Here is a 21,917-nt window from a genome sequence, read left to right as displayed (position 1 = left end):
TAGTTTACAATGACTTTTGGATGCAAGTTACCATCATATTACATTCTGTTCAATTATTTTAGAGTTTGAGGGCACCATTATTCACTACCCTCATTTTCTTGTGAACGTAGGAACGGCGTTAAAAAAAATGCGTTTCATTGGGGCTTGGGGAAGTGCTCTAGGACAGCCGCAATAAGAATTGCGATTTTAGCCTTGAATTTCTGAACATTATTCTTCTGATGCCTGCTACACAGCATGCCTTTCAGCTTGTCACTTGGTGTCGTGATAATATAACTCTGCTTTAATGAGCTGCTGAAATTGTTAATAGCAAATTTTCAGGTAAATAACTCGTATTCTAGCACACGAGATTATAAAAATATAGTGTGACTTTCCCTTTTCCTGGATAGTTTATTTGTGAGAAATTTCAATGATAAAAAGGAAACTCTTCAATACAGAGTAAGAACAACAGACGGAAGCCTTGAAGACGATAGTTACACTCAATTCCTAACGATTTCAAATAACAGACGTAAAAATAAGACATACCATGTTCCTAGTTGAACATACAAAAGTCTTGGAGACTGAACGCGGAAAGACATAATATGAAGATGGACTCAGTGTAATTTTCTCTAGCATCCTGTCGTGCATGATTGAATGCTTTTGTAAGGTATTTCTCTATGAAGCATGGTTGTACTATAAATCGATACTTTCATTATCATGCACATTATTCTCATAGTCACTTCATGCCATTGTTTTAGAAAAATTGAAGTGCCTTCCTGTCAAAATGGTTGGACGCATATGAAGCAGTGCTGCCTGGTTAAGTGACAAAACCTGATTTTTTAAGAGTTGTTTGAAATTCTGCGAACTACTGTCCTATCACATGATCTTCGAATTTTTAAAACACCCATTACCTAAATTCGCTCCACACTTAAGTGGTCATTACAGAAACAAAAGATTTTTCTCAAGGATCGTGTATGACTGCCAACAATAAGAGAGGATCTACTTAGAACAACAGTGATGAGTGATAGCACCATTAAAAGCCTATTAGGTAGCAAGCTCCAGCCGTACCATGATATGCAAGCTTCTCCTGCCAGTAAGACAGCATCTGACGCAACACAATGGACTGTGTCATCACTGATAGTATGGCTCACGAAGAAAACAATGCTGATAACGTAATCACTGTCTGATGGCTTTCTTCATTCCCATTATAAGATAAATGGCTGCGCTTTATTCACGCTCTGTAAGACACTTATAACTAATAGACACCAATGCTAGGGATTATCACCTTGACGATCGTTTACAAGGAAAGGAACGTGTTGCGTTCCATAACAACTTAATGTCTGTTTGAAAGTGGAGCAAACAAGTACAGCGTATGATAAGGAAGAACGAAGCCAGCAGTTTAAATATTACAACAGCGTCCCTTTCTTATAGGTTCAAGTAAGAAAATTAATCATATTCTGAAATAATCAATGGCTCTGTATTTCTTATGTTCAGATCAATTATAATTGATAATTATTATGTTACACTTTATTGTGATCACTGTCCGTAGAGTTTAACCATTTTTAACATCACTGTAGATTTGTTTGTGGCATGTTACCGAACCTCACGAAGCATTTTTCCCGAAAAGAAATACTTTTAAACCCGAGTAATAAACTATTTATTTACAGAGCTTCGCGTATTTTATAGTTATTTGTAAGAAAAACCTCTTCTTCCTTTCTGGGATTAAAGGAAAATAGAATTAAATAATGAAGGAAATGGATGAAGGAGGCATGGAACTCCTAAAAAATATGAACATTAAAGTGATCCATCATAATACTAAATAAATAAGGAGATGCATGGTTTTGCTGAAATTCATACACTGTCTCACTGCTCAACGAGTATTCTCTTGTAAATGGGGCATTTTTCGCAATAACGTATTTACGATGAAAAATCTTTACTTGAAATATTAATTCTACGCAACTAGATCTCCTGAGGTAAAAAACTGAAGCTAAATAGTTTTTAAAACTTCTCTCCCTTTCCTCTTCTTCCCCAACTGATAGTATGGCTCATTCCGTTGTTACAGTCCTGAAAATGTTGGGTCGCTTTCCCAGAAAAGGTTGTAGGTACATTTACGCTTTCTCTGTAGAGTTCCTTAACGTTTGATCAAATTTCAATAGAGCTGCATGTTATAAACGTCGCTTATATCATCACCTACGTGATATCTTCTTTTGCGATTCTCTTAACTTCGTTAATAGAAAACAGCACTGGATCAAACATTTTCAGTGTCTAGGAGTTACTCCCGGATGTTTCTTTCGAGTTCTCTATGAAATGATTTCTTAGAACTGTTTCAGTTTTAGGTGTTGCTGAAAGTTTCAGTAAGAGAGTCTGGAATAGAGTTGATTCTGACTCTTGAAGATTTGATACGACGCATGCAGAACATTCTCGCGGAAGTTGATGTTATTAACCGTATAATTCACCGTGTTGAAATATTTGTACCCAGTACTAATGTAAGGAATAGCAGGCCGTGCCAAAGGATGTTGTATTAACGAAAGGTATTGTATCGCAGCTTCTTAAATTTTTAAAAAAAATTAACATAATTTTGAGTTACTGACTTATTCTTTGCAAACACTTGAGCGAGCGAGTGGCCGCGTGGTTTGAGGCACGTAACTGTCAGCCTGCATTCGGGAGATAATGAGTTTCGAATCCCACTGTCGACAGTTCTGAAAATGGCCTTTCGTATTTGCCCACCTTCAAACTAAGCAAATGCTGGGGATGTACCTTAATTAAGTAGGTAATAATAATAATAATATTGGCTTTACGTCCCACTAACCACATTTACGGTTTCCGAAGACGCCGAGGTGCCGAAATTTAGTCCCGCAGGTCTCTTACGTATTAGTAAGTCTAATGACGCGAGCCTGACGTATGTGAGTACTAGGATCGAACCTGCCAGGTTGAGCCACTCAGCCCGGCACCTTGATTAAGGCCACGGCCGCTTCCTTTCCGCTCCTAGCCCTTTCCTATTCCATCGTCGCCACAAGACGTACTGTACGTGTGTCGGTGCGACGTAAAGCAAATCAAAAACAGAAACAAACACTCGATATCAATTCCACTTGTTTTTATCTATCTGATGAATGTTAACAGATACTACTGGAATTTGACATTGTCTTCATTAAAATCAATTCAAGGCCGTTGTTGTTTGATCTAAATCGGTATTTAGTTGACATATTTTTTGAGTCTTTCGACTTCGACTTCCCACATTGCTGCCATATACACACGGCATTCTTGTTCTCCCATGTGTAACGAAATCAACAGCAGTCTCATCCGACATACAGGAACTAATGGTGTGAAGGATTTTCTTTGCTAGTGTCTTTACGTCGCACCAACACAGATAGGTTTATGGCGACGATGGGGGTAGGAACGGCCTACTTGTTGGAAGGAAGCGGCCGTGGCCTTAATTCAGGTACAGCACCAGCATTTGCCTGGTGTGAAAATGAGTAACTACGGTAAACAATCTTCAGGACTACCAACAATGGGATTCGAACCCACTATCTCCCGAATTGGTGTGAAAGGAACAACTTTATCTATATATATAAAATAACTTGTCCTGGTCCGGCTCTATGACTAAATGGTTAGCGTGCTGGCCTTTGGACACAGGGGTCACGGGTTCAATTCACGGCAGGGTCGGGAATTTTAACCATGATTGGTTAATATCGCTGGTACGGGGCTGGATGTATATGTCGTATTCATCATCATGTCAACTTCATCATGACGCGCAGGTCACCTACGGGCCTCAAATCAAAATACCTGCACCTGGCGAGCCGAACATGTCCCTGGACACTCCCGGCACTAAAAGCCATACGCGATTTCTAACTTGTCCTGACTGACTGACCGACAGATTCATCATCGCCGAGCCAAAACTACTGGACATAAAGAAATGAAATTTGGGGGATACATTCATATTAAAATGTAGGTGATTGCTATGGGAGGATTTTTGGATATTCCGTCGCTAAGGGGGTGAAAAGGGGTGAATTTTTAAAACGAGGTTATCTATATCTCAAAAACTTAAAAGTTTACAGACGTGAAAAATGGTATTTGGAATCTCCTTTAAAAATAAAGAAACACGTATTTTTTTGTTTTTGTAAAATCCCATTAAGGAGGGTGCAAAAAGGGTGAAATGATTGAACACCTGTTATGAGGAGACTTATATCTCAAGAACTGAAGATGCTACAGACATGAAAATTGAAATTTAGAGTCCCCGTGCCAGGGAAATTAACCAATGATGGTTAAAATTTCCGACACTGCCGGGAATCGAACCCGGGAACCCTGAGACCAAAGTCCAGCGCGCTAACCATTTATCAAAGGATCCGGACGATAATCCGTTGAATATGGGGTGAACAGGAGTGACAAAGGGGGTGAATTTTAAAAAACACTACATCTGCAAATTATCTCAGACACGTAACATATTACAGATTTCAAAACTGGTATTTAGAATTTCCTGTAAATGTAAAGAAATATAAATACTTTTTTCAGAAAATTCACTTAAGGGGAACTGAAAAAGGGGGTGAATTTTTAAAATTAGCGTATCTACAGTATATCTCAAAAACTTAACATGTTGCAGATGTGAAAATTGGCATTTGGAATATCCTAAAAATAAGGAAACACGCATTTGGTGAGGGAATCAACTTGGTTGTGGGAGGGATGATGAAAACGGAGGTGAATTCCTTTTACGAGGGTACGTAAATCTAAAAAAACTGAAAATGTTACAGTCGTGATAAATGACATTTGGAAGCTCCTTTATAAATAAAGAAACAAGTTTTCTTGTTCTTTTTTCGGGAAATTCACTAAAAGGAGGAGGGTGAAAGGGAGTGAAAAGTTTTATTCTTTTTATGGAGAAACATGTCCGCCTCTGTGGTGTAGTGGTTAGCGTGATTAGCTGCCACCCCCGGAGGTCCGGGTTCGATTCCCGGCTCTGCCACGAAATTTGCAAAGTGGTACGAGGGCTGGAACGGGGTCCACTCAGCCTCGGGAGGTCAACTGAGTAGAGGTGGGTTCTATCCCCACCTCAGTCATCATCGAAGTGGTTTTCCGTGGTTTCCCACCTCACCTCCAGACGAATGACGGGATGGTACCTAACTTCAGGCCACGACCGCTTCCTTCCCTCTTCCTTGTCTATCCCTTCCAATCTGCCCATCCCCCTACAAGGCCCCTGTTCACCATAGCAGGTGAGGCCGCCTGGGCGAGGTACTGGTCATACTCCCCAGTTGTATCCCCCAACCAAGAGTCTGAAGCTCCAGGACACTGCCCTTGAGGCGGTAGAGGTGGGATCCCTCGCTGAGTCCGAGGGAAAAGCCGAACCTGGAGGGTAAACAGATGATGATGGTGATGATGATTATGGAGAAACATACCTCTCATAAACTTAAGGTTACACACGTGAAAATTTGTATTTTGAATCACCTTAAAAAACAAAGAAATACGCATATTTTGGACAGGGGAAATCAACTTAACGGGCTGGGGTGAAAAAGGAAATTATTTTTATGAGGATAAAAGCCTGAAGATGTTAGAGGCATGAACATTTGTATTTAGAATCTTCTTTCAAAGTAAAGAAATACGTGTTCTTTGTCTTCGGAAAATCCACTTAAGAGGGGTGAACGAATTGAAAAATTAGTTGAATTCTTTGTGTCAGGATACTTATATCTCAAAAACTAAAGATGTTAATTACGTGAAAATTGGTATTTGGAATCTCCTTTAAAAATAAAGGAACAAGCACTTTTAGGGAGTGGGGAATCAACTTAACGGGTAGGAAGGGGGGTGAAAAAGGAGTTGAATTACTTTTATTAGTATACCTATATCTCAAAAACTGAAGGTGTTACAGGCGCGAAAATTAGTATTTGGAATCTCCTTCATAAATTAAGAAACACGCATTTGTGTTTCTCGGAAAATCGACGTATGTATGTTCAGTCTTGTGTTGAAAATAAGTAAATAAGGAGCTGAAATATGTTTATAAGGATACTTTATCTTAAAAACTGAAGCTGTTACAGACGTGAAAGTTGGTATTTTGAATTTTCTTTCAAAATGAAGAAACACGTATTTTTTTTTTCGGAAAGTCCACTAAAAGTGTTTAGCGTGCTAAATAGTTTGTTCCAAATGGTCCCGGGTTTGATTCCCGGCCGGGTCTATGATGTCAAACCCTCACTGGTTATTTACTATATCTCAAGTTCTGGGTATGTGTACCGTCTTCAGCATTCGAATTTATCATTGATATGGCCCTATCCTCACAAACGTGCAGGTCACCTATAAGGCGTCTAATCGAAAGATTTGCACCAGGCCAATGCGGAGGACACACAACAACATTATTATTAATAATAATAATAATAATAATAATAATAATAATAATAATAATAATAATAATAATAATATTTCTGGCTTTACAGAACAGTATCTGTATATCCATTCAAACAGCGGTTGTAAATGTGATCTCTAGTGGGATTCAAATAACGATTATTTTGGGTGATGTCCTGACGGACACTTATCTATAATCTTATTAATTTGAGACTCTCTTGAAAGACTGAGATACCGTAGATGAACTTAACCTCAAGTAACAGAACATGAAATATATTAAAAGCCCTAAATTTTATCTTCTGCAGCCTAATTTCTCACTATAAATTCAGGATTAAGCTGGAATTCTACCAAGCATATAATATGCCATTCATATTTTCTTCTCAGACATAACTCCAACTAACTAAAATATTATACACACCAGTACAGACTCCAACAATAAACTTGAATATAATACGTAGAGTGGATAAGACAACTAGAACTACAGCTGCCATGAGACAAATATGCTAGACCGTGATAACTGCCTGAGTATCTCGTTTCGTCGCTGATAGAACTGTTTTAGAATCGGATGGCTTGATTTGTCGAAAAGTAAATACGTGCAAACTCTGATCCTCGTGCTTCTGAACAAATAAAAACAGTAATCAAATTGGCATTTCCTCCCTCAGTAACTTATTTTTCTATATAAACACGTTGTTATAAGTAGACCTTATAATTCTTTGCATTCAAATATAGATTATTATTCGGACTGAAGTATCACGTTATTTTTAAAGCTCCACCAGTAGATTTAACAAATATTGTTTAATATTTGGAAGGCTATTACTTTCGGGTGTACATAATATCAAGCTTTGTGAGGTCATGACCATCAGTATGTAAATCTTTTGAACGAAGGAGGTTTCTGTAACCAGTAGTTTTCATATTCTCAGCGTGGAGATTCTCGATGCTTCTCATTCATTCAATAAGTGGGAATTAGTGGGAGATCACTACGATGGGTGCCTGATTGCTTGAGTATGATATGAAGCTTGCCTTAAAAGCACATTTCTTGCAGATTGAAGAAACTTATTTTGTAGGTTGAAATATAGGATGTTAAATTGAATCAATTGACTATGTAGGCCAAAATTTAGCATTTCATTGTAAGGAAAGGAAAACAATAAACATTTAAGGAAGGAGTAGTGAGTAAATCCTATGTTGAAGTATGGCCGAGAACTTAAGTCCATCCTATCATAGAATTGTGGACCACTACACTTTGAAGTTTTCGGGTTCGAATTGTGGCAGTGTCAGTGGCTAAAGGGAGCGGTGGTTGACCCCTAATCTCACTGTGGGGCAAATGCTGGGATATTTCGAGACCATCGGTTATAGTTCTCTCTTTCAAATTGAACCTACAATACGTGCCAGTTTTTTCTTCTCTGACGTATTTTTTAACTAATAGAAGGTAAATATTTTTGAATGTTTTAACATCAGTAGAATATTTTCTATATCACTCTATAGATTTCACTTTTACCATAAAGCATTAAATCAATGTATGTAAATAAGATATATTGGATAGTGTGTCATTTGGTGGTAAATTAACGGAAATTAACTCCCTTTGCAGAACAGCCTGACGGTAGCAGTCTTTCACCTGTGTATATCAAACTACAAATGCCAATGTATTGACGGGATAGGGAGGTGAGTAAGATGGAACAACGCGAGTGTACTACTTTAAGTACAGTTAGAAAGGGATATGGAAATTCACTTAGGCTTTTTTGTAAATAATTTAATACAAATCTGCACTAGGTGAAACGGAAGTAATCTGGAATGGAAACTTGTGCCTCTTTCAGTAGGGTCTATGAAGACTGAACTGAATTAACATGATTATACCATATTTCTTGCGTTAAGTTATCGTAAATCCTTTCACTCATTAACGGTTAAAAGTTAGAAAATCCACAATCAAATTTATTATCAGACAGTTTAGACACACGTACACGTATACCGAACTGATAAACGAGGAAGTCTCAAGCTCTTGATTTAAGAAACTATTTACAAATTTGCGTTTCAGATTCGAATGAAAAGAAGAAACGATTGCTGCAAAGAGATTTCTTGTTATGCCTTTGAAGAGTAAACGAGTGTTTCGGAGCCTGGTGGTGTAGTCTGCTCCATGATAGTCTAAGAAGCTGTAACGTTCAAGGATTGGAGAACCGAGTCCCTTTGTTTAGTTGATGCTGAAAATTGATTATATTTATACTCTATTTGTTTTAATGGTACACTAAAAGGTTTTAAAAAATCTTCGTTTCTTGGAAAGATTAATTCACTAAAACCTTGGTAGTTGTCACTGAGTAAAGAAAGGAACTTCTAATCAACTTCAAAAGCCACTATTTTTCTATTTTTCTTTCAGTTACTCAAATTTCTCTCGTTGACTATTAGTGTAGGAAGTGGGATGATGATAAGGCACTAATAAAGGAACTAGCTTCCATGGAAAAACCCGATCTGCGTGGAATTGTTCGTATATAGAAGTGATACGTGTGCAGTGCAATAATTTGGAGATACACAATGTAAACTATCGGGAGAATTTCATCCGAACAACTAGTGCAGAGACAATACTGTAATCAGATGTGATCAAGTAGTTAATTCACGTTGACTTCAATATACCAGATGTTGCTGAAAATAAAAGACATGCTCTAAGTTATGGTTATGCACGGTGTTGATGTGACACATCTTCTATATTAATTTGAACCTTCTAGGACGGGGACTCATAGTGTATGTAAATGGGTGACGATGTATTATATCAGTAAACAAATGTTAATAGTTTATGATATATACAAACCTGAAGTTGAGAAATTTAGACGACGATTTCATTGATGGTAAATGTTAGAATAGTGCATTAATGAAATCATGACACACAATAATTACCTGTAATTTGTTGGAATTTAACAACAGTTAGTAAAAGTGAGCTTGAAAATCATTTTCATATGTATGCATTAACGCGTTACAACTTGAAGAAAAAAAGTGAAAATTAGAGAGTTAATTTCCTAATAAAGTACAGATAATGTGTTCTCTGATTATTATTATTATTATTATTATTATTATTATTATTATTATTATTATTATTATTATTATTGAACTATTCTAGCATTATGTCTTACAGAAATCTTCATCTGAATGTATAATCTTAAATTTAGCACATCGGTGCTGGAAAATGAAAATGGTAAACACTTAAGGAAGGTGAATGGCGTAAGGCTTATTTGTGTAGTTAAGTCCGCCCGGGCAGGTAAGTCCACTGGCATTAGGATTGTGAAGCGCCTTACTTAGGAGATCTGAAGCTCGAATCGTAGCACTGTCAGGTGCTAGAGGGAACATGGTTTACCCCTACCCTCACCATACGACAAAAGCTGGGATTATGTTTATTTCGAGAGCTGCATATACTCCATAAACTCCACAGTAACACAGTTTTCTTCATTGAACCTAATAGGGTGAATGTTTTGGTGTCAATGCAAAAGAAGCAGCAATATCTACTGTTGTTGCTATTGCTGCTGATGTTGCTGCTGTTGCTGCTGCTGCTGCTTCTTCGTTTAGCTGGTTAGAACAACTAGATCATTCTCGTGTTCAAGTGGTTGGGTGAGAAACCTCTGGGGTAAGTTGTGTTATGGTGGCCGTAATAGTGTGTGGAAATGAAATTACTTCTATGTGTAACAGAGATGAGTGCTAAGTCCAGAAATCTGAAATGAAGAATGGTATGGGAAAAACACACCCACGGTAAATGAAGAAGACATTATTTTCTGGGCTTGTAGGTTCTGGTCGATTTGGGTGTGTAAGTTTCAAAGGTGTGTCACTATTGAAGTGAGCCTGGGAGAGAACGAACCACATAAACATGCCAGGTGCAGGCTCCTGTGAAACTTTGGAAGCTATAAACCCAATTCGGCCGCAGCCTACAAATCCAGAAATAATGTCTTCTATACTCATCGAGACGCTGGCCGTGAAAGCCTAAACTCAGGATGGCCGCTGAGAGTGCTGGATTTCTAATTGAACATCTCTTAAACTTTCAGCTTCCTAGTGCACAGTAATAATAATAATAATAATAATAATAAGTAAACAACAGTGTTTATTACACTTCACACTTACATTGTCCTTGTATAAAAGAGAAACATGGGAAAGTAGCAAAATCACAGACGTAGGAATATTCTAGTACCCTGATAAATGTCTGAGAAACGCAGTAAGTTTGCTATAGACAGGATGAACTGTTGAAATTCCTAGTTAACATTTGCTACGTCAAGAAGATCAAAATTATATTCTGAATTAATTTTCATTAAGCTTCAAATTTACATTGCAATAAACTGTTTTCACTTACATCGTTTTTCAGTATTTGCAGTCAGGCCGCTTAGTGGACTCTTCAAAGCTGATGTTCTGAGTATAAAGTTATTAGTTTCATCTCAACTTACGTGAATGATATTCATATGTTTCAAAACTAAACGACTCTGTCATTTCCTTCCTGGCATTTTCCTCACTACGCGGATGTATGGGATAACACCACTTTTACAACCGGATGCCTTTCCTAACCCCAACCCTATGTGGAGGTTCTTACTGTCACGTGTTGAATGTAAATGTGAACAATATTCGAGCTAGAGCAGTGGTACTTAAAGTGTGGTGCGCGGGGTCGTCCCAAGGGGTACGTAAATTTACCGTAGCCTTTAACCGTTTTCCGTAAGCAGTTCACAAAAGAACTGAGCCTGCTCACTTTCAATAAAATCTTCTTTTGATTTATTATTTTTGTCTACGACTTCACAGAGTCCCCTTTCTGAACACTCCATTCTAAAATATCGTCGTTGCCGGGACAAAACCTCCTATGTGATAATATGTTTTGGAGATATACTGACCCGCAGCACATACATTGTGAAGAGCGAGAAAGCCTTGACAATATGCACACAATATTGCACCTTGGATGACAGAACCTTACCGGCCAAGGTTCTAAGCTAAAATTATTTCACATAGGTGGTTTTGTCCCGGCAGCGACGATATGTGCCTGTTTATACCTCCCCTTGACTTGGTATGTAAAAATGCTTACCGTACTTATGTTGCATTGGTCTTTTAATTTTGTTTTGTTTCGAAATGCAATGCTCCCTTAATTTTTAGTAACAGTGCATAGGGTATAGTACAACAGTACTTACTGCAGTAATAATACTCGCGTATGTATACAAGCTGGGAAGCCTTGATTCAGAATATAAACACCTGCAACATTCTGAAACGGGAGGAGAACCAATACATCGAAGCCACTAGAAACCTAAATGAAGAAATTAACAGATGTTTAACTGAGTTAAACGTAAATGGTAAAACTGAGGATATGAAGAACAGACCCTGTGAGTATGACACCGAGAAACTCGGAAATAAATTACGAGAATCTGAATTTGAAAAATGGTGCCAGTTGAGAAGTAAAGGTCAGGGAGTGTGTCTGTACAAGGAGTTTCCTCCCGCAAACCGCTGGGTTAGAAACCATGATGGCCTTTCTAGCACAGAGTGGAGAGATGCGCTGAAAATGGCATGTAACGTTGCACCTGTAAGAGCTGTACCAGGAAGGTCCCTTGATGATAACCGCTGCAGAAGATGTAGTGAGACTGAAATATTACCTCACGTCTTGGGTTCCTGTGCCTTCGGTGAAGCTCTTCGAAACACTAGACATCACAACATCAGGTCATCCACAGCACAGGCGCTCCGTGAGAACGGATATCAAGTGCATGAAGAAGTCCATGGCATCGGAGCAAATGACAGCACGAGAAGGATTGATATGATCGCAATCAAAGGGAAGAAAGGATATATGTTAGACCGCACAGTAAGATTCGAAACACACTCCGAACAACCAGACGAAGTGGACCAAGAGAAGAAGTCTATCTACCAGCCCACAATGCCGTATTATAAGAACAAATACGAACTGTACGACATAGAAGTGAGGGGTCTCATGATCGGTGCGAGAGGGACAATACCTAAGAAGACGATAGAACTGATGAAGACATTTAACATCAGTACCAAGGAGTTCATTGACTGGGGGCTAAAAGCGCTCAGGGGTTCTCTTTTGATACTCAGACACTACTTATACTCGCCAGACTGAGACTCGCCAGATTGAGACATAATTCACTTATTTCATTTTTGAATGAAATTGTTTGTTTATTCTTTGTCTTTGGCAGTCTCCAAGTAGAGGGAGATTTTTAAAATAAAAAATAAAAAATTGCTAGGCACTGAAAACCTCGTCTTTCCAGTCACGAGAAAACCACGTTTCTCCATCGGTCTTGTGAACTCTTGCCGCGTTGCCTGAGAAGAGAAGAGAAGGCTCCAATGTTCTGATAATAGGACTATCATTGAGCAATGAAAATGCAACGAACAGTGTGCTCCGGCCGCGGCTGACCGCTCATTTTGGACTTCTTCTGTAAACGTTACTCTGAACAAGTTATGCTACGAGGTTTCCTTCGCCCAGCGATGATTGTCTACAGTATATTATTGTCATTATTGCTGAAAAGGGTAGTGTAGCGGCTCAGCTGCTTGCCTCCCATCCCGGTGAGAGTGGTTCGATTCCTGGTATTGCTGGACTGATATTTTCAGTTGAAAATCCTGTGGTGTCACGTACGGAATGAGAACTTTCCGGACACAACTTTTCCAGGCTTCAGTGCGTGCAGGAAACCTGAGCATGCGGGATAAGCTGCGGATGATGATGATGATGATGATGATGATGAAATGAAATGTCGTATAGCTTTTAGTGCCGGGATATCCCACGACGTGTTTGGCTCGCCAGGTGCAGGTCTTTCTATTTGACTCCCGTAGGCGACCTGCGCGTCGTGATGAGGATGAAATAAAGATGAAGACAACACATACACCCAGCCCCCGTGCCATTGAAATTAACCAATTAAGGTTAAAATCCCCGATCCGGCCGGGAATCGAACCCGGGACCCTCTGAACCGAAGGCTAGTACGCTGACCGTTCAGCCAACGAGTCGGACATGACGATGATTATAGTTCATATTATTTGGCATCAAGAAACATAAATTTGTAATACGTGCCACAATCGCAGTATACTCGTACATCGGAGGTACGAAGGTAAAATAATTGGATTTTGTGGGGTATGACAACCAAAAAGGTTTAATATCACTGAGCAAGAGGTATTAACCAAAGGCGGTCAAAATCCCAGCCCGTTCCAGAACCTCAAAGTGGGGCCTTTTGAAATGAAGGTCACTATGATGACCATTCAGCCAAGGAGCTGGTCCAAACGACTCCGTATTGATAGATGCGCTGAATTTGAAGGAAATCCTGTTGAAAGAGGAATTTTGCAGTAATGATTATCTGCCTTTATTATTATTATTATTATTATTATTATTATTATTATTATTATTATTATTAATCTTGTTGTTGTTGTATTTGCAACCAATCATGGAGTCCTATAATTTGCATGAAACTACTCAAACACGTCTTAATCTGGAAACCACAAACTTCCTCGTATCTCCTCAGAGAACTCAACCCTAACAAGCAATACACTACGGAGAATGTTAGCTCGTAAGTTGTGGCACGGCCAGTTATGATTGCTAACTCTGTACTCGGGAGATATGTGAGTTCGAATCCCCTGTCGGCCATCCTCGAAATGGTTTTCTGTAGTTTCCCATTTCAACTCCAGGCAAATGTCGGGACGGTACTATTCTCAAGGCCACGGCCATTTTCGTCCCATTCCTAGCCTGTGCAACTTCACATACACCCACAGATAACACACCCTTACACAGCGGTACATGTACCTCCCACCCCCCATGCGGTGTCCCGTGAAAAGCAGCTACAGAATGTCTACCGGCGAGCCGCGGACACTCAAGGTACCAAAAGCCATCCGCTTAAAAAAAACCTCTCTGTCTTACTTACATCATGTTGTGGATATTTAAGCCCTTGAGTAAATGTTCAGCCTGTTCGGCCCCGCGGTGTAGGGGGCTACGCGTCCGCCTGTCACCCGGCGGCCCCGGCTTTGATTCCCGGCCGGGTCAGGGATTTTAATTGTAATGATTAATATTCCTGGCTTGGGGACTGGGTGTTTGTGTCGTCCTTAATGTTTCTTTCCTCACATACAACATTCAACACTACGGCCATTCCAATTACACGCAGGTCCATACGCTATGGTGCCAGTAATGGCAAAAGATCCACATGGGTCGATGCCCCGAACAAATAGCATTTTTTTAAAAATGTTCGGCCTACCGGCTCTTAGTTCAAAGGGTCACGGGTTCGATTATCGGCCAACACCAATCACTATATAAACACGTAGTATTAGAATAAAACCCTCCGCATATAGTTGGTGCCGAGGAGGGTACCGAGGCGTAAAACTGAACCCTACTAGGGTTTGGGAAACATGGCAGAAGAATACGAGTGTTAAAATTTTTCTATTTGCTTTACGTCGCACCGACACAGATAGGTCTTATGGCGACGATGGGATGATATGAAAGGCCTAGGAATGGGGAGGAAGCGGCCGTGGCCTTTATTAAGGTACATCCCCAGCATTTGCCAGGTGTGAAAATGGGAAACCATCTTCAGGGCTGCCGAGAGTGGGATTCGAACCCACTATCTCCCGGATGCAAGCTCACGAGTGTTTAAAAGGAGTTTAAAAGTGTTAAAGCATTATTCATGTATCAAGCGGACCGTCAGTCCTGAAGTAATCTCTGATACCCTTGCTATTATATTATAACGATCGGATAAGGTCCTAGCGTGACTTATTACCTGGTCAATGAGAGCTGCCGGAACAATAGATGCATGTGCAATGGATTTCGAGGAATTCAGTTAATTTCTTCTGTGCTGTATTACATGGAATATAATTTCGTACGTTGAGTGAAGGACGTAATCCTTCACGTTTGAAGTCCTCACTAAATAATCATGAATTGGCTTGTGCATTACCACTGAATAACTTGTGAATATCTGTCTACGAAGGAAGGTCTTTGTTATCAGATATCCTCACGTAATATGGAGAAATGCATCCTAGGCTACGTGGGCCTAATGTACCTTAATGTAAAGTGAGATAAGGTAAGGAAATGTTCCTTGTTTGTGACTAGTTCTCACAGCAGATACGATGAGTCAAGCAGCATGTAATATGTGATTTTGAAGTTAAGACAAGTTTCTACATTTACATGTTTATGGTAGATTCCGTGATCGTTTGAGGCCATAATGACATTCATGGAAATTGGAAATAATTGATGTCCTCATTTCTGACACTAATTCTCGGTCCAAAAATAAGACATTCCCCGGTACACTTCTGCAAATTCTGTGGAGTTAATCGTCGTGTCTAGCTGATCTGAAACGTTAATATTTCCTAATTTGGTCTTTGTTCATTTCAGTCCACGGTAACATGACCTCAGCCGTCCTTAGTACCTAAAAATGAAACAACAACTTATCCACTTGTATATTTTTCCTAATCTTTCTCGTTCCATACCTGACAGCCTTATTCTTCGACGAGCGTGTGTTCTTTCTTCAGCATTTCCAAAGATGATATACTTTGTAATAGACCATTAAATCTAAATGTGCATCACAAAGCACTTTCCTTAATAAGTAACTTGCTGCCATGTAGAATAACTCGATGTGCAACTGTGTCTTTTACAAACTGTGTTTTAGGTATCCTCCTCAGTCCGTATGTAGCATATGCTCTACATGTGGTTTTGCCTACTTACAATAAAACAAATTAATTTAAGGAAAAAGTAATAATGGTAGGAAAGTCAACTCTGAGTCCTGATGTAGCATATATGCTACACGAATAAAACAACTTAGTGAAACACACTAATTTTCTATGGTGAATTTTAAAAAAATATTTGAGCAAAATATAACGCATTGAATCCATCAACAGGCTCGGGACTGAAGAGGATATGGCTCCACATGTAAGACGTACTGTAGTACTCTATAAATTGTTCATAACTGTCTTGTTTGAATTGTTTACATGGCATAAATACCAATGTCGACCATGCCTAGAAAATCTCGTCATAAAAGTTTTAATCAGCTAGGCTATACACATGCATAAAAATGATTAAAATGATTACTTTAATATTTAAATACAACTTTAGACCACATTTATTGACGGAAGGAAGTAGCTTGTGCAGCCAAAAATATCGTCGTTGCCGCGACAAAACCTCCAATGTGATAATGATTTTGGAGATATACTGACCCGCAGTACACACATTATGAAGAGCGGGAATGCCTTGACAATATTCACAAAATATTGCACCTTAGATGCACCGGCCAAAGTTCTAAGCCAACATATTTCACACAGGAGTTTTTATCACGGCAGCGACGATATGTACATTTCTGATCGAAAGCTCTGGGTAAACGTCAGTACAATACAAACCTAACGGTAGTGAAAGTCTCCGCTCGCCAATTTTTCATATACTACTTATACTGACACATATGACTCTCTCGCCCAGTAATCTTGAACATCCACTTTCTTTTGAAGAATGAGGAGGAATAAGCGAGCGTTCCATCTGTGCAATACTGACGCTTCTTTCTCTTATTTCTAGAAAGGTATATACAGTCAAATATATTGATAAACTTGCGAAATTATATCGATACTCTTTTATAGCGTTTCTCAGCCAATTGAGAACATATTGCACAGCCCCACCCTCAAACCCACCCCCACCTACATTAACGCTCAATGTCCGTTGTAAACAGATAATTCCCTTGAAAAACTGCTTAACCTGACTAGCCCTTCATGGAGTATGGATTCATTAGGTATCGTGTACAATTTTTACGTGATCAGCATATTAAAATGAGGCATAAACTACCTGATTAATTAATTTCGTGTGGCTATTTATAGCCGGGTGCAGCCACAGTAAGGGAGACCCTCCAATGAGGGTGGGTGGCATCTGCCAACTGTAGGTAACTGAGTGTTATTTTGGTGGAGGATAGTATTATGTGTGGTGTGTGAGTTGCAGGGATGTTGGATACAGCACAAACACCCAGCGCCTGAGCCATTAGAAGTAACCAGTGACGGTTAAAATCCTCCACCCAGCCGGGAATCGAACCCGGGACCCTCTGAACCGAAGGCCAGTACGCTGACCATTCAGCCAACGAGTCGAACAACTACCCGGTAATTTGCTAACTCTCAAAGTAACGTTTGCACGGAGAAGAACACCGTTGAACGTATCTTCTTAGAGTTGAAGCTTTCAAGGTCTATTAAACTACTATTGTCTTCATCGTCCAGGTTAAACTGTATCCTTATACTTGGTATTGCTGTGCTTCTCTACAGGTTAACAAGCGGCACGTGAAAGGGCTGCCTACAAGTGAGTGGAATTGAAAGGGGTGAAGCGGAATTGTCAATTTTCTTTCTGCAGTGCAGTGTTTATTTGTTGTATATTTGCTGCTCATTTTATTTATTTTATGATTTGATTAATTGAATTGCATGTTGTGAGTTCCTTAGTACCCAAATCACTTATATCGAACCTTTGAAATATGTAATAACGATAAGATAGTTTCAACAACTTGAAATTTGCCTACGAATAATATCGCAACCCAGCACGTCACTCCGCGTGGAGTTGACAAGAAACTGTCATCAAGCATTCTCAGGTTTTCATTGCATACTGCAGGGCTCCCACTGGTGCGGTTTGAGTCAAATAATATTCCTCCCTAGTCTAATAAAGCTATCACTGGCACGTCACAAGGCAAGGAACATGAAAACCGCACCGCATGGTAACGTTTAGAGATACGTTTCCTACATCTCGTACAATATATCATTATCAAGGCGGCTGATCCGAGATAACCACTCTGCCCAGACAGCTACGATTGACTATCAGAGACATGATCGAGAATTGCGTAATGTTCTTGAAGCATCAGCGAACTACACATAACGTAAAAAAAAAAAAACCTCCACGATCCAACCAGGACGAAAAATGCAATACAGTATTACATATTTTTGATTTAAATAAGGAAAGGAGAATTGATATTAAATCTGAAAGTAAATTCATGTGCTATTAATCTCTATAGTGTGAACAAACAGGAATAAAGAAATTGCATGCCTTGAACGTCTAATACTTTATTTCTTCACATAAAAACAAATTACTAATGATTTTTCACCGCAGTTCACACAACCTTAATGATTTACCACCTTACTCCTTATCACGACGAAAGAAACCTCTATTAATTTTTATAAGCCATCAACGTATGCACGTGCTCCACACAACAGTCACGTACGCCGTCAAAGCATTTCTTATTATCCATTGTGAACTCAGGGAATTGTTAGCGGAGGTAGTTTCCGGTGACCTTATCCTTGTGTACCTGGTCGTGCTACCCAACAGAGTAAATGAACATGGTTATTTTCTTACGAGTATGTTAAATATGTACAGTAAATATTTTCAGGCTACTACAGCATTTAGAACTCAAGTTGAAACAACCATAGTATTCACCAAGGGCTCATACCGCCGGCTGCGCAGTAGCGTGTGACTAGGGAAGAGATGGCTATGCGCGTACGGCCATGTTGAGGGCATTCCTGAGCTCGCCGAGGAGATCGTAGTACGAAATATTTTACATATATTAACTTACATTAACACGTAAATGAAAACACCTGTCCATGTCATTATTATTTCTATGACACGAGATAACAACACTACTTCTTCTTCTTCTTCTACTTCTTCTTCGTTTCCGACCGCTTTTTCCACACCTGTGGGGTCGCGGGTGCAAACTGCGTTGCACATGTGGACGTGGTCGTGTTTTACGGCCGGATGCCCTTCCTGACGCCAACCCTATATGGAGAGATGTAATCACTATTGCGTATTTCTATGGTGGTTGGTAGTGTGTATGTTGTTTGAATATGATGAGGAGAGTGTTGGGACGGACACATACACCTATTCCCCGAGCCAGAAGAATTAATCAGAAGCGATTAAAATCCCAGACCCGACCGGGAATCGTAGCCGGGACCCTCTGAACTGAAGGCCAATACGCTGACCATTCAGCCAACGAGTCGGACATGACAGGGGGATAACACAGTAAGAACGAATATAAATTAGGTACCTAGACTGAAAATATTTTAAAAATGGACCGTGGTAGGAAATAAAATATCCGTACGGATATTCTCGTCAGTTCGCAAACCAAAAATACTGTATTGCTAATTTTAAATCTAATCTCAGGCAGAAGTTGTACACAGGAAAGTAATCCGAGGTCTGAAGTAGTATAAGTGGACCGTAAAATGTGAAAGTCTGTGTGCTCCTTCACATTAATTCTTGTTAAATGTCCGACAATGTCTCGTTAAGGCTTCAGGGAAACTTATTGTTTGCGATAGATTTACACCCTAGTGCTGAATCGGTCGACTTCGGTTATCTTCGAGATTCGTATTGGCAACCTTTGAAACACAAACTAAGAATCGCTTATAATCGCTGTGCGACATCTGGCGCACACTTTAAGTACTGGTACTGTTGTTGTTTACGCAGCAAAGCCAAACTATAGAATTCATGCTAGGAACACGTTTCGGATCGGGAAATATTATATAGTATTATATATTGTGTGTGTGACACTGTTGTTGGCGTAAGATAATAAAGGTTTAGAAAATTCATATCGACCGATTATATTATCGATTGAATTCAGATTTCATTTCAGTTCAGTTGGCAGTATTACCGGAACCGGCAGTGCTCTCTTCTTACTTCTCAACCGAGTACGAAAATCTATCACTAAAAAGTGCGCGTACAATAGTCATTTCCAAGTAATAGATGATGAAAGACAGAGCCCACACCAATTACCGTGCACACATGAGAATTGAACACATTCTGAATTATATTGAACAATTAAATTAAATTAAAATTAAATTAAATTAAATTAAATTAAATTAAATTAAATTAAATTAAGAGAACAGTCCTCGAAAACGGAACAAACACCATATACCGGTACATGAAACTGGTAACCTTAATAAGGACAACGTACATCACAGGCTTGTAATAAGCATTTTATAGACTTGGTTTCAGTGAAAATGTTCGAAATAGCATATTTAAGCATTCTTTCACTATAAAACAGGTGTGAAAAACGAGAAATTAAGACTTACTGTACGGTACCTATAAAGAATGTTCCAGGTAATGTTTAATACTTTGAAACTATGCATGCCCTAAAACTAGACAGATTTTATGAAATTTTATTAACCACATTTTACGGATTCTAGGCCCATGTTTTTCATTTATTAGTACCGGTACACAGTCTGTTAAACAATATGCACTGTTTTTTAGAATAGCTGTTTATTTCTTAAGAATTATTCCCTAATTACTCGGAAAAAGGCCAAGAATAAGAAGCCTACGCATTCAAAATTCCATGTCCACACGTTCTCTGAGTCCACCGTCCTACAGGCAGCTTAATTCACGATTATGTTAATTGAAAATAATTTCATAACAATTCAATTTCCACTCACTTATAAAAAGACATATCAGATCCTTTCTGACCATCCTTGAATAATTTGCCACTCCACACGTACGGCCTAACTTGACTCTCCTTTAATTTTGCCCATCAATTTAGCTAGTGCAAAAGCTCTCACTTATTTACTGAGAACATTTGGCAATATATTATCACTGCATCACATATAATACTACAACAGAGCCACTAGCCGACACGATTAAATATGAAAGCACGCAAGGAACTGCAAACATTATCACGTGCTAACCATGCATTCAAAGCTGAAGTGCCCACAATATGGCGATGCGCGAATATGTTCAGTATTCCTCATAACATCAGCGTGCTCTGTGAGTTTAGGTAATATTTAAAGTCTCTGGTATTCACTGAATTAATCTTTGCGGACAAAATGACAAGAAGTTTCACTAATATTTTGCGTAGAAATTGGGGAATACCGTATACAAAGAGAAAATTCGGCTTTCACAGTCATGCACCCTAAAGTAATTGTTCTGAGATGCTTCCCCACCATTTCAGGAAGTTTCTGGTTTAGACTGTTGCTTCAAGTACTACGTCACTATCTCAGACTTAAATAATTACAATTACATACAAGATAAGTCATTTAACTTCTCTGGACATTCTAGTTACAATTTAAGTGAATGCATTGTGTTTATGAGCCACCTAATATAACCCGTGCTGCTGTTGTATTTGTTACAGGGCCTGGAAGGATGAATTGGAATACGAAATCCAGTGAGAAAGGCACGATCCAAACGTTACGCAGGAGGTTTATAGATGCCTACTTCAAAGATAAGTGAGAAAGGAATTCGGATCCCTTTGTTTTGCAGATTCGCCTTGTAAGTGCAGGTCTATGACTGCAGGTGATATTTTAAAAATCAAAGTATCACAAAGGCTTCATAAAAGTTAATGAGGCTTATGAGTAAATGTGCTTTTAGCCATTAAATGATCCAACTATAACCATAACATGTATGTTTCCGAGAAGGAGGATTAGTTAATTACTATTGTTCTAATTTCGTATGCTTAGACACATCAACTGATGGACGAGTAATGAAGTGGCACGCTCGATATGAGACTCTGATGCTATACAACATAGCGTCGCTGCTCTGCCAAAACCACGAATGTGACATTGCTCTTGCCATCCATTATTCACCTTGAGACTGGTCACGCCTCCCAGCCACATTACCATCATACTGTAGGCGTAGGTAAATATGTCATGCAAGCATACAGTCCTACAGTACTGTACAGTAAGGTTCATTTTCCTTTACACAGTCGCATAGGAAAATGAACTCAAATAAC

General features: G+C 39.2%; 1 long non-coding RNA gene across 1 annotated transcript; it reads left to right on the top strand.

Moving 5' to 3' along the window:
• Positions 1 to 1,239: 1,239 nt before the first annotated feature.
• Positions 1,240 to 21,795, top strand: LOC136864465 (uncharacterized). The gene is made up of 3 exons (XR_010859315.2): positions 1,240 to 1,413; positions 7,880 to 7,953; positions 21,321 to 21,795. It is a non-coding gene; the product is annotated as an uncharacterized lncRNA (long non-coding RNA).
• The last annotated feature ends 122 nt before the right edge of the window (positions 21,796 to 21,917 follow it).

This window comes from Anabrus simplex, chromosome 2, assembly GCF_040414725.1.
Source record: "Anabrus simplex isolate iqAnaSimp1 chromosome 2, ASM4041472v1, whole genome shotgun sequence".
Taxonomy (NCBI): Eukaryota; Metazoa; Arthropoda; class Insecta; order Orthoptera; family Tettigoniidae; genus Anabrus; species Anabrus simplex.
Note: the sequence above shows the minus strand (reverse complement) of the source record. Positions and strands in the feature narration are given on the sequence as shown.